Source organism: Gopherus flavomarginatus, chromosome 5, assembly GCF_025201925.1.
Source record: "Gopherus flavomarginatus isolate rGopFla2 chromosome 5, rGopFla2.mat.asm, whole genome shotgun sequence".
Classification (NCBI taxonomy): domain Eukaryota; kingdom Metazoa; phylum Chordata; order Testudines; family Testudinidae; genus Gopherus; species Gopherus flavomarginatus.
In genome coordinates, this window is record NC_066621.1 from 79837849 (window position 1) to 79851459 (window position 13611).

Consider the following 13611-nt stretch of genomic DNA (forward strand, 5'->3'; position numbering starts at 1 on the left):
CAACAGCCACAGCAGCCCCAGCAGCTCCGGGTGGTGGTGGTCTGGCGTCCAGGAAGGAGGGACCCTGCTCAGAGGGTGGTGTCCTGAGCAACAAGAGCTGGGGTCCCTCACTCCCCTCCTCTCTGGGAAGCAGGCCAGCACCCCCCCCCCAAGGGGCTGTAGGTGGAATAACAGCAGTAACTGAGGTGGGGGGGAACCACCAGCCAGCCAGCAAACAGACAGCAGAGAGAGGGGTAGGTGGTGGTGTCTAGCCCAGCCAGGGGAGCAGCAGGAGCAGGAACAGCAGCAGCGAGGGCCCAGTGCCCAGCAGGAACAACAGCAGCAGCAGCAGCAGCAGCCCTCTCCCTCCTTCCTCTACAGCAGAGTGGCAGAAGAGAGATCTCTGGTCCCAGGAGAAGCAGGCTTCTGCTCCCTGAGTGACCAGGGCAGGGGCTGCACTAGAGTAGTCAGGAACCTGCTAGAACCAATTAAGGTAGACAGGCTAATTAGAACACCTGCAGCCAATCAAGGCAGGCTAATCAGGGAACCTGGGTTTTAAAAGAGCTCACTCCAGTCAGATGGGGGAGGAGCCAGAGGAGAGGAAGTGCCTGTGAGGAGCTGGGAGCAAGAGGCACAAGGAGCTGAGACTGAGAGAGTGTGCTGCTGGAGGACTAAGGAGTACAAGCGTTATCAGACACCAGGAGGAAGGTCCTGTGGTGAGGATAAAGAAAGTGTTTGGAGGAGGCCTTGGGGAAGTAGCCCAGGGAGATGTAGCTGTCACACAGCTGTTATAAGAGGCACTATATTCAGCTGCAAATCCTTAGGGCCCTGGGCTGGAACCCGGAGTAGAGGGCGGGCCTGGGTTCCCCCCAAACCTCCCAACTCCTGCTCAGACACAGGATGAGTTGATCCAGACTGTGGGGGAGATCACTGAGGTGAGCAAATCTGCCAATAAGCGCAGGACCCACCAATTAGAGGAGGAACTTTGTTACTATATATATATAATGTATATATTATGTATATATGTATATATTTGCTGGAATTTAAAAGTGAATTTGGGTTGGATGTGTTCTTGGGTTTGCTCTTTGTGAATTTTCAGGTGCTAGAGTTGTACACATACAAATGCTGACATAAAATACATCTTTAGCTCACATGGTTGAGTATTTGGAAATAGTACATTTTATATTGGATGGGGCACAACCTGATATGATGGAGGACAGTATTTCCCAAACCCACTGAAGCTCTGGCACAAGAGCAATGAAATGAGCTTATACGAGAATCTGACTGCAACTTGGACAAAGCAATTAATTACTTTCTGTGAATGAGATGGAAGAAAAGTCATTATAAATCTGCACTTTAGACAATATATCTCATAGAAGCCTATTCTGTAAGCTTGATGCATGTGTGGCTCAGAAAGGTCACAATATAATATTTATGTCCTTACTCTAGCACATCTGCTATTTGTCCTCTGATACCAATTTCTTCTTGAGAGATTCAAAGCATCACTGGCTACTTCATCTTTCCTGATTACGGGCCCAGTTTTAAAAAGTGTGAGCGCTTGACACCTGCTTCCATGAAAGTCAAGGGAATGCTTTACCTCAGATGAGTAGTTTATCTCTTGTTAGGACCAACTCCTAAGATTAATATGATCAACCAATCAGAGAACAGAAATAATACCATATGACCACTCACAACTAATCAACACATGCTGGATTTCAGCTTGGATTATCTGCATTTCACAGGTTGGGAATTGAGGCACAGAGAGGTTAAATGACTTGTCCATGGTCACACAGCAAGTCTGCAGAAGAACTGGGAATTGGATCCTGGTTTCCTGAGTCTCATGCTGGCATCCTAAGCACTGAACTCCTTCAAAAAATAAACAAACAAACATGCTAATTTTGCCTCAAGATATTTGAGAGTGAGTTCAGGGAAGGTGAGAGAGAAGGAAGAAATATCAGATAATATGGGTACCTCAAAAATATATTTCTCTTCCATAGCATTTGTCCTTAAAATAAAACAGAAGATATACAGCAGAGCTCATGAGAGAAGTGTTGTATATCAGACTCATGCCTTGTTTAATTTCTGCCATCTTCTGTAATTTCTAAGGGTTTCTTGTAATGTTTATAGAGTCTCATTTAATCAAATATTAATCTGAGAACGTGCTTAGTTGCTTGAATCTGAGAGGCATTCACTATTCAGTGCTTACCGATGTAAGAAGTCCTATTGAAGTCAAAGAGACTATTCAAAGTAGTATAAGCATCATGGCCCTGATTCATGAAATGCTTAACATTAAATCTTTAGCTGTAAGTGCTTTCCTGGTGGGATCTATGTTTAATATATAATGTTTGCAGCATCAGGCTCTAAATGTAGAAGGGGGCTTAAAATGCCAGAATGGGTTACTAGAGAGAGAAGGTGGGTGTGAGGTAATATCTTTTATTGGAGCGACTTCTGTTGGTGAGAGACAAGCTTTTGAGCTTACACAGAGCTCTTCTTCAGATCTAGGAAACATACTCAGAATGTCACAGCTAAATACAAGGTGAAACAGATTGTTTAGCATAAGTAGTTAACACATATTTCAAGGGACTGTTTGAGGTGAAGTGGCCTGTTAACACTCCTCTAGTCATGGGGGAAAGGAAGTGGGGGGAGGCGGGAGGTAGCTGGGAGTGGGGTTATTACTGGATTATAGGTTGTTGTAACGAACCAGTAATCCAAAGTCTCTATTCAGTCCATGATATTCAGTGTCTAGCAAAGTAATGAATTTAAACACTCAGGCTTCTCTTTCAAAAATGTTGTGCAGGTTTTATTTGAGGATAAGGACTGATAGGTCAGATACACAGTGATTGCTTTGTGAAATGTGTTCACCCAGAGGTGATAGGGCGTTTTTGTCTTTTATCATTTTCCCATGTGAGTTCATTCAAGAGCATAGTGATTATCTGGTTTCACCCACACTGTTGTTATTGGGGCATTTCCTGCACTAGATGAGGTACACCACATGTTGTGACAGGCATGTGTAGGACCCATGGATCTTGAAAGGTGTGTTGTGGAGATACTGATCAGTGGAGATATGTCTGCAGGTTTTGCATCTGTTCTTCTGGCAGAGTCTGATGTCCTTTGAGTTGGTGTGTCCTGGACTTGGGAAGCTTGCTTTTGATGGAGAGGCTGGGGGGTTGTTTGAAGGCAGAAGAGGAAGTTGCAAAAAGATTTTTTTCAGGATAGGATCCCCATTTGGCATGGGTTATAGTTGTAGTGCAGTGGCAAATAACAACAACTAGGGGAGTGCAGTTGGAAGGAGTTTTATTTCTGTACTGAAGCAGATTCTCTCAGGGTATTTGGGTGGCTTGTTTGATTATAAGCTTTCATGGGCTATAACCCACTTCATCTGAAGCCCATGAAAGCTTATGCCCAAATAAATGTGTTAGTCGCTACTTGCTAAGGTGCCACAAGGACTCCATGTTGTTTTTGCTGATACAAACTAACATGGCTACTCCTCTGAAACCTGTTCCATGATGTGATCTACTTCTCTGGTGGAGTGTCCTTGTCTGGCCTGGTCTACACTATGCGTTTAAACCGATTTTAGCACCATTAAACCGATTTAACGCTGTACCCGTCCACACTACAAGACCCTTTATATCGATATAAAGGGCTCTTTAAATTAGTTTCTGTACTCCTCCCCAACGAGAGGAGTAGCACTAAAATTGGTATTACCATATCGGATTAGGATTAGTGTGGCCGCAAATCGACGGTATTGGCCTCCGGGCGGTATCCCACAGTGCACCACTGTGACCGCTCTGGACAGCAATCTCAACTCGGATGCAGTGGCCAGGTAAACAGGAAAAGCCCCGCGAAATTTTGATTTTCATTTCCTGTTTGCCCAGCTTGGAGCTCTGATCAGCACGGGTGGCGATGCAGTCCCAAATCCAAAAAGAGCTCCAGCATGGACTGTATGGGAGATACTGGATCTGATCGCTGTATGGGGAAACAAATCTGTTCTATCAGAGCTCCATTACAGAAGACAAAATGCCAAAGCGTTTGAAAAAAAAATCTACAGGCTACACAGTGCTGTGTGACAAGTGTAACAGGAAGCCAGAGACTCAAATGGACGCTCATGGAGGGAGGGAGTGGGTACTGAGGACTCCAGCTATCCCACAGTCCCCAGCAGTCTCCAAAAAGTATTTGCATTCTTGGCTGAGCTCCCAGTGCCTGTAGGTTCAAACACATTGTCCGGCGTGGTTCAGGGAATAGCTCGTCAGTTTACTCCCCCCCACACACACACACATGAAAGAAAAGGGAAAGAAATCGTTTCTTGACTTCTTTCAATGTCACCCTGTCTACTGAATGCTGCTGGTAGACGCGATGCTGCAGCAGTGAAAAGCAGTATCCGCTCCTCTCCCCTCCCTGGTGGCAGACGGTACAATATGACTGATATCCTTTGTCACCATCAGCCCGTGAGTGCTACTGGCTTGCCTCAGGTGAGGTCGGCCGAGGGCACCTGGGTAAAGATAGGAATAATTCCTGGTTATTCCCAGTAGATGAGACAGAACAGCTGGTAACCGTCTTCATCATAGCAACTGGGGGCTGAGCTCCATCAGCTCCCTCCTTTTCCTGTGTAAAGAAAAGATTCTGTGCTGTCTGGACTATCATAGCAGCGGGATGCTGGGCTCCTCTCCTCCACACCGCTTAATGTCCTGCCTGGACTGTCATAGCACCTGGAGGCTGCCTCCTCCTCATTTTATCTCACTAACAAGTCACTGTTTCTTATTCCTGCATTCTTTATAACTTCATGACCCAAATGGGGGGGACACTGCCACGGTAGCCCAGGAAGGTTGGGGGAGAAGGGAAGCAATGGGTGGAGTTGTTGCAGGGGCACCCCCCCCGTGAATGGCATGTAGCTCATCATTTCTGCAGGATCTGACATGGAGCAGCTGTGCTCTCTGATACACTGGTTCTCTAGTAAACTTGCCCCATATTCTAGGCAGGACTGACTCTATATTTAGAAATCATAAAGGAGGGATTGACTCGGGGAGTCATTCCCAGTTTTGCTTTTGCGCCCCCGGCCGATCTCAGCCAGGGGCACCCATGATAGCAGCGGACAGTACAGAAAGACAGATAACCGTCATCTCATTGCCAAATTACACTGGCAGCAGACGGTACAGAACGACTGGTAACCATCTCTGCTATCATGCAAAAGCAAATAAATGCTGCTGTGTAGCGCTGGAGTATCGCCTCTGTCCACTGCATCCAGTACACATACGGTGACTGTAAAAAAAAAAAAAAAAAAAAAAAAAAAAGGCTGAACAGGCTCCATGGTTGCCATGCTATGGCGTCTGCCAGGGCAATCCAGGGAAAAAGGGCTCAAAATGATTGTCTGCCATTGCTTTCCCGGAGAAAGGAATGACTGATGACATTTACCCAGAACCACCTGCGACAATGATTTTTGCCCCATCGGCCACTGGGCTCTCAACCCAGAATTCTAAGGGGCGAGGGAGATTGCGGGAACTATGTGATAGCTGTGGAATAGCTACCCACAGTACAATGCTCCGGAAATCGACGCTAGCCTCGGACCATGGATGCACACCGCTGAATTAATGTGCTTAGTGTGGCTGCGTGCACTTGACTTTATACAATCTGTTTTATAAAACTGGTTTATGTAAAATTGGAATAATCTCGTAGTGTAGATGTACCCTCTGTGAAGGTGGTTTTGAATGTGTTAAGGTGTATATCCTGGACTTTCTCCTTGTGGTATCTGAATGCCTGGCTGAAAATAACAGATTTCTTGGTGTGTTTGAGATGGTTACAGAATCTATGAAAATAGTTCATATAACTATGAATATAGTTGTATACAGAAATAAAACTCATGGACTGAATAGAGACACTGGATTTTAAATTTATTGCAACACTCTAATCCACTAACAATCCACCTCCGGCTGCATTCACCCCCCTTCCTTTTCCCCCTATGACTGGAGGGGTGTTAACAGGCCACTTTACCTACAATGGTCCTTTGAAAGAAGTGTTAATTCCTTATGCTAAACAATTTGTTCAACTTGTATTTAGCTGTGACACTGAGGGCTTGTCTACATCAGAAAGTTGCAGCGCTGGTGAGGGAGTTACAGCGCTGCAACTTTGAAGGTGTACACATCTGCAGGGCACCACCAGCGCTGCAACTCCCTGTTTGCAGCGCTGGCCGTACTCCCGTTTTGTCTCGGGTGTAGAGGATCCAGCGCTGGTGATCCAGCGCTGGTAATCCAATGTAGACACTTACCAGCGCTTTTCTTGACCTCCGTGGAAGGAGGAAGCCTCTGGTAATCAAGCTGGTCTCCTTTCCCGGTTTGCTCTCTCGTTCCCGGAGCCCAGAGCAAGCAGGTCTCCTTCCCTGCGGTTTGCTGGGTGGCTCCGGGAACGCGAGAGCAAACCGGGAAAGGAGACCCGCTTCGCCGCGGTTTGCTCTCTCGTTCCCGGAGCCACCCAGCAAACCGCAGGGAAGGAGTCCTGCTTGCTCTGGGCTCCGGGAACGAGAGAGCAAACCGGGAAAGGAGACCCGCTTCGCCGCGGTTTGCTCTCTCGTTCCCGGAGCCACCCAGCAAACCGCAGGGAAGGAGTCCTGCTTGCTCTGGGCTCCGGGAACGAGAGAGCAAACCGGGAAAGGAGACCCGCTTCGCCGCGGTTTGCTCTCTCGTTCCCGGAGCCACCCAGCAAACCGCAGGGAAGGAGACCTGCTTGCTCGGGGCTCCGGGAACGAGAGAGCAAACCGCGGCGAAGCGGGTCTCCTTTCCCGGTTTGCTCTCTCGTTCCCGGAGCCCAGAGCAAGCAGGACTCCTTCCCTGCGGTTTGCTGGGTGGCTCCGGGAACGAGAGAGCAAACCGCGGCGAAGCTGGTCTCCTTTCCCGGTTTGCTCTCGCGTTCCCGGAACCCCCCTTGAAGCCGCCCAACAGCGCTGCAGTGTGGCCACATCTAACACCACTTGCAGCGCTGGTTGCTGTAAGTGTGGCCACTCTGCAGCGCTGGCCCTATACAGCTGTACTAATACAGCTGTAACAACCAGCGCTGCAAAACTTTAGATGTAGACATGGCCTGAGTATGTTTCCCAGACATGAAAAAGGGCTTTGTATACGCTTAAAAGCTAAATTATCTCTCTCAACAACAGAAGTTGGTCAAATAAAAGATATTGCCTCACCTATCTGCTCTGTCTAATATCCTGGGACTGACATGGCTACAATAGCCCAGCATATTAAGTATATTAAGTAATCCATTTTTTTTCCAATTAAGACCACTTCCCCAAAAGAATGTTACTAGAATTCCACTCCATTGGAGAAACTGCAAAAGGATTCTGAATGTAAAAGATTATCACACCTGATAATTTACAGCAAGGTAGCTGTTAATAAAGTACTCAATTCCCCATGAGGAGTTATTACTGTGAAAAATAATAACTTTACACAGATCTGGTTGTTAACATTTCTGGTATGGACGGTAAAATTGCTACTCTCGAGGCCACCCCAAAGGGTCATGAATCACCATTTACTCAATTTATTCAGGAACACACAGGACTCAAGGGCAAACTTAAATCAAATTGAGAATGGATTACAAGCCAAAAATATAAGAGCAGTTGACGTTCTGGTGTCTGTAAATACTGTAGAATCTGATTATGTTATTCTTAAAGGGACACAGTCAACTTAGTTTAGGCTTTAGGTTTTCTAAACAAAAGTAGGATGAAATGAGTAAACCTGAGAAATATATGAAAGACATTGTTTGGAATTATTTTGCTATATAGGTAGATAATATATTACGATATTATTATATTTAAGCCATCTATAAAGGAGGCCTATTGCTCAATGGATCATGCTATAATTAGCTATTCAGGAGGAATGGAAGGTGTCCTTCCCAGAATTTTTTATAAACATGTGGTTGAGTTATTGTTGTTTTACTTGAGTAATTCGTACAATTAAAGCTAAATTATGAATTTTGGCACATAGGCTACCAAGCAGACATGAAAAAGGGAACAATGTTTAATTACTACTCATTGTGTCTGGTTTTAGACAGGTGATCTTGAAGTGAAGGTCTTCTCCAGTTCCCTTGTGCCATCTAGTTGTCTCATTAGGAAAATATTTTAAGAGGATTTAGGAACCAATCAGAAATTCCTGTTACTGAGAAAAAGGAATGAGGAGTACTTGTGGCACCTTAGAGAATAACAAATTTATTTGAGCATAAGCTTTCATGGACTAACAGGGCTACCACTCTGAAACCTGTTACTGAGAGTTTACCATAATTTACATTTTTAAAGATAAACATCAAGGTGTTTATCCACTTATCAAGGAGAGTGTATATAAGGTAGTCAGCTTGAAAGGCAAGGCTACAGTATAGTCAAATTTTATTTGTAACATGAATTCTATGACATCAGAGCAACAACAGCAAATCAGGGACAAATGATGCTCTCTGATTCAAGCAGAATTGACAATTGGTAGCAGCTACTTGTGCATTTATACACATAGTTAGGTCCTAAATCCTGAGTAAAAAGTAAAATTAGTAAATTTTGGCTTTTTCTTCCTTTTGCATAAAACTATACAATTAACAGAGCTGTTTCAAAATGTATCAAGTTTTTGAAATGAAAAATAAAAAGAAATATTTAATGGAAATGTAATTTTACAACCAGCTCTAATAAAGAAATTAAAGTAATAAACATAATGGAAATGAAAGTAACAGTTAGTGATGACATATCAAGCTGGAAAAAGTCAGTGATATGAGGCACAGTTTAACATTGTTGCAAAATTCAGTGCCTGGATAGCATTGTCTTTCTCACATGCTCAGTGTTGTACGTCTCATCACATTTGGGGTGATATTGGCTGGGCCTTAGGGGGTTTTCACGTTCCTCTGCAGCATAAGGCATGGATCACTTGCTGGGGTCATCTGGGCATATCACGCCTAACCAGTTCCCAGCCATTTGAGTGGTCTCGGGCATTGGTAGCACCTGAATCTCTCCCTTTTCTGCCTGTGGTGCATTATGTAGTCTTCTGGGAATTAAAATGCATTAGTTTAAATAAATCTTTGGTTTGATATAGGGATATATGGATGAAAATTAATTGGCCTGTTATATAAAGAAGGTGAGACTAGATGGTCTATGAGTCCCTTCTGGCCTTAAACTCTACAAAACTATGACAATTTAAAGTTTAGTTCTGCTTTTGTGATGCTTAATCCAGATATTTCAACCAGCTTCGTTTTACAATTTTGACTTTCTGAAAGGATAGAGATTATTTTTTCCCCTTCCAAATAAATGTATGTTCATAAAATCAATCATTTTTTTCCCGCTAGGAGATCCAGAAAGAATAGAAGTCACACTCTGACTGCAGGGCAGTATCAGAGACAGTAACTCATGTGGAAGATAGTGCCCAAACTGACATCTGGAGGACGGTCCACAATATCTAGCTTCCCTTGATACAGAAGCCATCCTTTGGTTATGGAACCTAGACTTCGAGTTCTGATGTCTCAGAGAAAGAGAGACAATGGGTCTATCCTTATCACAGCTGACAATGATTCTGTGAAAAATGTAACCTAATTAAGTCTTAATTAGGGCCAAATATAGTGCAGACTCCTTGCAATCAATTATTTCTCTGGAAAAACAATTTATCAAGTGCTTTCCTACCCTTCCTAGTGGAAATTTTAGTAGACTCATTAGGATCTTATTGAAATATTGGTTTCAATTATGAGGCCAGTAGACTCCAAGAAACAGTCTCAAGAAACAGTAGACCAGTAGATCCATTATTCTCTACTACAGCATAGCTAGCGACCTCGACCCAATTTTTTATTTTAATCATTGTATGTCACTGTTTCCAGTTACACTGCATTGCTTATGTTTAGACAAAACTAAACCAGATAAAGTTCCCAGCTTCGGTCCAGTGCAAAGATGCTGTATAGTTCCAGTTCTCTCAAGCAGAAAATAAAGCCCTCTCCAGTTGAACATTAAAAAAAAAAAAATTTGATGTATTTAGTCCTTCTAGGCTGAGTTCAACTTCTAAAATGTACATCATTATTTTTAGCTACCCACCTTTATTTTCATGGTATAATTTATCTATTGCTTTAATTATATAAACTGATGCAATCTTGGAGAATATTATGTTTTAAAGAGAGAGAGAGAGAGAGAGGGAGACTGTTCATTAGGTGTGTTTTCCCTTGATTGCATAGTTCCAGTAATTTGCATTAAGACCTTGACATTCCCTGTTTGCCTTTTATCCTTCAAGGGTCAGTAGCTACAGCTGTGGCAGATGAATTGCAAATGCTTTAGTGTCTGCCTGCCTGCCTGCCTCAGGGTCTCATTCACACCCAAAGTAAAATGAAAATAAAAGGAACCTTTTCCTGAACAACATTGATTTTTATCACTGTGAGATCTCTGGTGGGTGTGTTTGGAACAGTTGTCTTATAAACCACATAAATTAATTAATACTTACAAAATGTATTTTTAGTCTATTTCTCCATCTTTAATGCTGCAAGAAGCTCCCATGAGCTTTCACAATTCATCTGGCTCTTGCTTGTTAAAAAATAAAAGAAATTAAGTATAAAGCTCTATACATTTATTCCTGGAGAGTGGAGCCTATTGGTATGAGAAATCTTATGTTCAGCTTTTGGTTTCAGCCCAGGAGGGTTAGGAATAACATATGTGACAAAAGTTTCAAACATGCAAATAGTTGTGGAACATTTTTTAAGTAAAAAAAGAAAAATGTAATGGCAGGAGGACAAAAGTGAAGATAGTAAAAACCAACAGCAGCAAAGCCTGGTTCTGCATAAATGAGTTCTATTAACTGCTTTCTTCTTAAAAAGAGAGAAATGTCTCCAGATAACCTTTACTTTTTAAGTGGAATAGGAAATATCAGTGAAGTACCTGTGTAAAAACATTGCTGAAAAATAGATTCTACTGTTGCTATGCACATTCATTATTTCATAATTGCCAAATAGAAGGAGAAAAATATGAAACTGCAAGATCAAATGAAAAAGTGTGGGCTCCAAAAAGCACTTATATTTTTTCACCTATATATGCAAGTGCTCACTTTTGAACACTTATGTGGGTTTTATTTTAATCTCCTTCTCCCCAGCTTTGGAAAGAAGAGTAAAAGGTATGGGATTACTCATAGGGCACAAAACTCTTTTGGTTGGATTTATATTTTCAAACAGAATAACCCAGATGCCTGCAATTTTGAAATAAGACAAGCTTGTAGCACAATGTAATTGCTAAAATAAGGATCACACCAACAAGCAGTGCACCTCTGGAAGCTGTCTTGAGAACCCTGGCTGTGTGAAAGTAGAATAATTATATAGTAAGAATAGGAAGGATTAAAGAAATGTTGTCTGTACCTTTAAGCAAAATTGTTGGAATGTTGCAACCAGGTGTCAGGAATACAGACATTAACATAGAACAATTGTACCTTTTAAGGGCAATTGGTGAAGCATTAGCCTTAGATCAATAACAGTTAGTAAGGAAATAGGATATGCATGCTGTGCCCCAGGTGAATTTTATTGTTTTGATTTCTTTGTCCCTTTGTCTAATTCCCGCTCTTTTATCTGTATAAATAAGACTGTTTGGGCCTTGCATGGCCACTCACATATTCTGAATGTTATTGGCAGAGCGCTGCGCTAATAAACAGAGTGGTCTGACAAATTGTGAGTCCTGATTCTAACTTTGACAATTTGGAGGTTCCACCGAGATGGCAACCGTCTTCACTGGGGCTGTGTGATTCCTAACCGTTTTTGTAGGACGACCGTGGCACCCGGCACCTGGGCACTTGGCCCAAGCAGTCCTCCACTAGAATGGAAAGGCGCACGACCACAGTGAAGTCTACCCCATCGAACCTGTTAGTTCCCACTCTGTTCTGGTAGGGATCCCAGGATCTGACATCAGGAATCTGGTCAGGTAATTATTTCTGTGTTTTGTCCGGACTGAGGACTGTCCTGTCTCTGTGTCTATCCGTCCTCCCTGTGGAGTGTTTGAGTCTGGATGCCGTCTCCATCCGGGGATCGGCCGACCAAGGTGTTCCTGTCCCCGCGGTCTGAGTGAGTGAAATCTGCACAATCACAGCCGCACCACACCTTGGGTAAAACCCTTAGTGTGAAAGCAAGGGCCATTGTGGCAGTAGCCTGTGGGCTCCTTTTGTGTGTTGCACTGGGCATCGCTCTGACGAACTCGAATTTCCTTCTTGTGTGATTGGTGTGTGAAGTCCTCCTGTATGGGTAACCAGACGTCTAAGCCGGGGCAGTTCCCTAAAGGAACTCCGGCTCATTTTATGTATTTTAGGAAGGGTTTGGACTCCTGTAAGTTTCTGGAAAAATGGTCTAGACTAACTCAGGGAGATCCCAAAACTCAGTGGCCACTGTTAGGATCTTGGGATAAGGATCGAGTAGATGTCTTAAAAGACAAACTCGGCCAATCTAAAACTAAATTGGCAAAAGGAGAGGTCGATTGTTTCATGCAATGGTGGGAAGAGGCAAATCGTAGATGGACAGAATCGAAACTCGCCTCTCTCAAAGATTCAAATGATAAGTTAAAATCTTTATTGGAAACCTCCTCTCCCACCACTAGACCGAGTGCTCCCCTTTACCCTGTTCTCCAAGCAAACCCCCCTTCATACTCCTGTCTCCGGGTGGGAAAAGACGAAGAAATCCCCTTGCTAGATTCCGGGGACAAGGATGAAGAAGACGCATTAATTGGCCTGGCAGCCTTGTGTCGAATCAATAGACAGCCACCCACGCCCCCAGCTCAGGAACAACTGTTACCAGATCTCCCAGATCAGGAACAATTCCCAGAGATCTCCAGTTCAGACCCGTCTGGATCATCCGGTACTACCGAGGCCCATTCCTCTGAACTCACTCTGCCTCGTAAAAGCTCGCGCTTGGGCCTTAAAAATATCCAGGCTCCCCTCCGAATCCTGCATACTGGGGGCCAGGACTGGGGTCCCACTTGGAGCTATAAACCCTGGACTCAAACTGAGCTCCTTTCAATTATAAAAGGCTTTCCAAAGCCCCGAGAAAATCCTACCAAATTTGCAGAGCAATTTTTGTTAGTGTGTGATACCTATGAACCCTCTGAGGCAGACCTCCTGCAGCTGTGCAAGCTACTTGTAACAGCCTCTAGTGAGCATGAAAAATGGCTCACAGCAGCAGATTGGCTCGCTGCTGACCGCCACTCTACTTTGCCAGACACTGGTCCTAATGCTGAATACCGAAAAAAGTGTAAGGAATGAGCTAAAAATCTATTTGAAGCCATCCCTCAGGTATGGACTCCTAAAACCAACTGGACGACCATAAATAGCTGTAAGCAACGACAGGGAGAAAACCCAGGCGACTATCGCACCCAGCTAACTGACATTTTTCTGCAACATTCTGGTATACAGCAACCAGATACAAATGGACAGGGCACCCTGGCTAGTGCATATGTTAATGGCCTCCTGCCTGCTATTGGCAATCTGCTAAAATGAATAAGTATTGGATGGGAGACCGAAACTATGGACAAATTGCAAACAGTGGCAGAGCACTGCCAACGTACTTTAAAAGGAAAGGAAGAGAAATCAGCTCAGCAGTTAATGGCCTTGCAAATACAGCATTATTCAGGGCAGGGCAAACAGTACCGGGGACGGGGAAAATACCAGGGATGGGGAC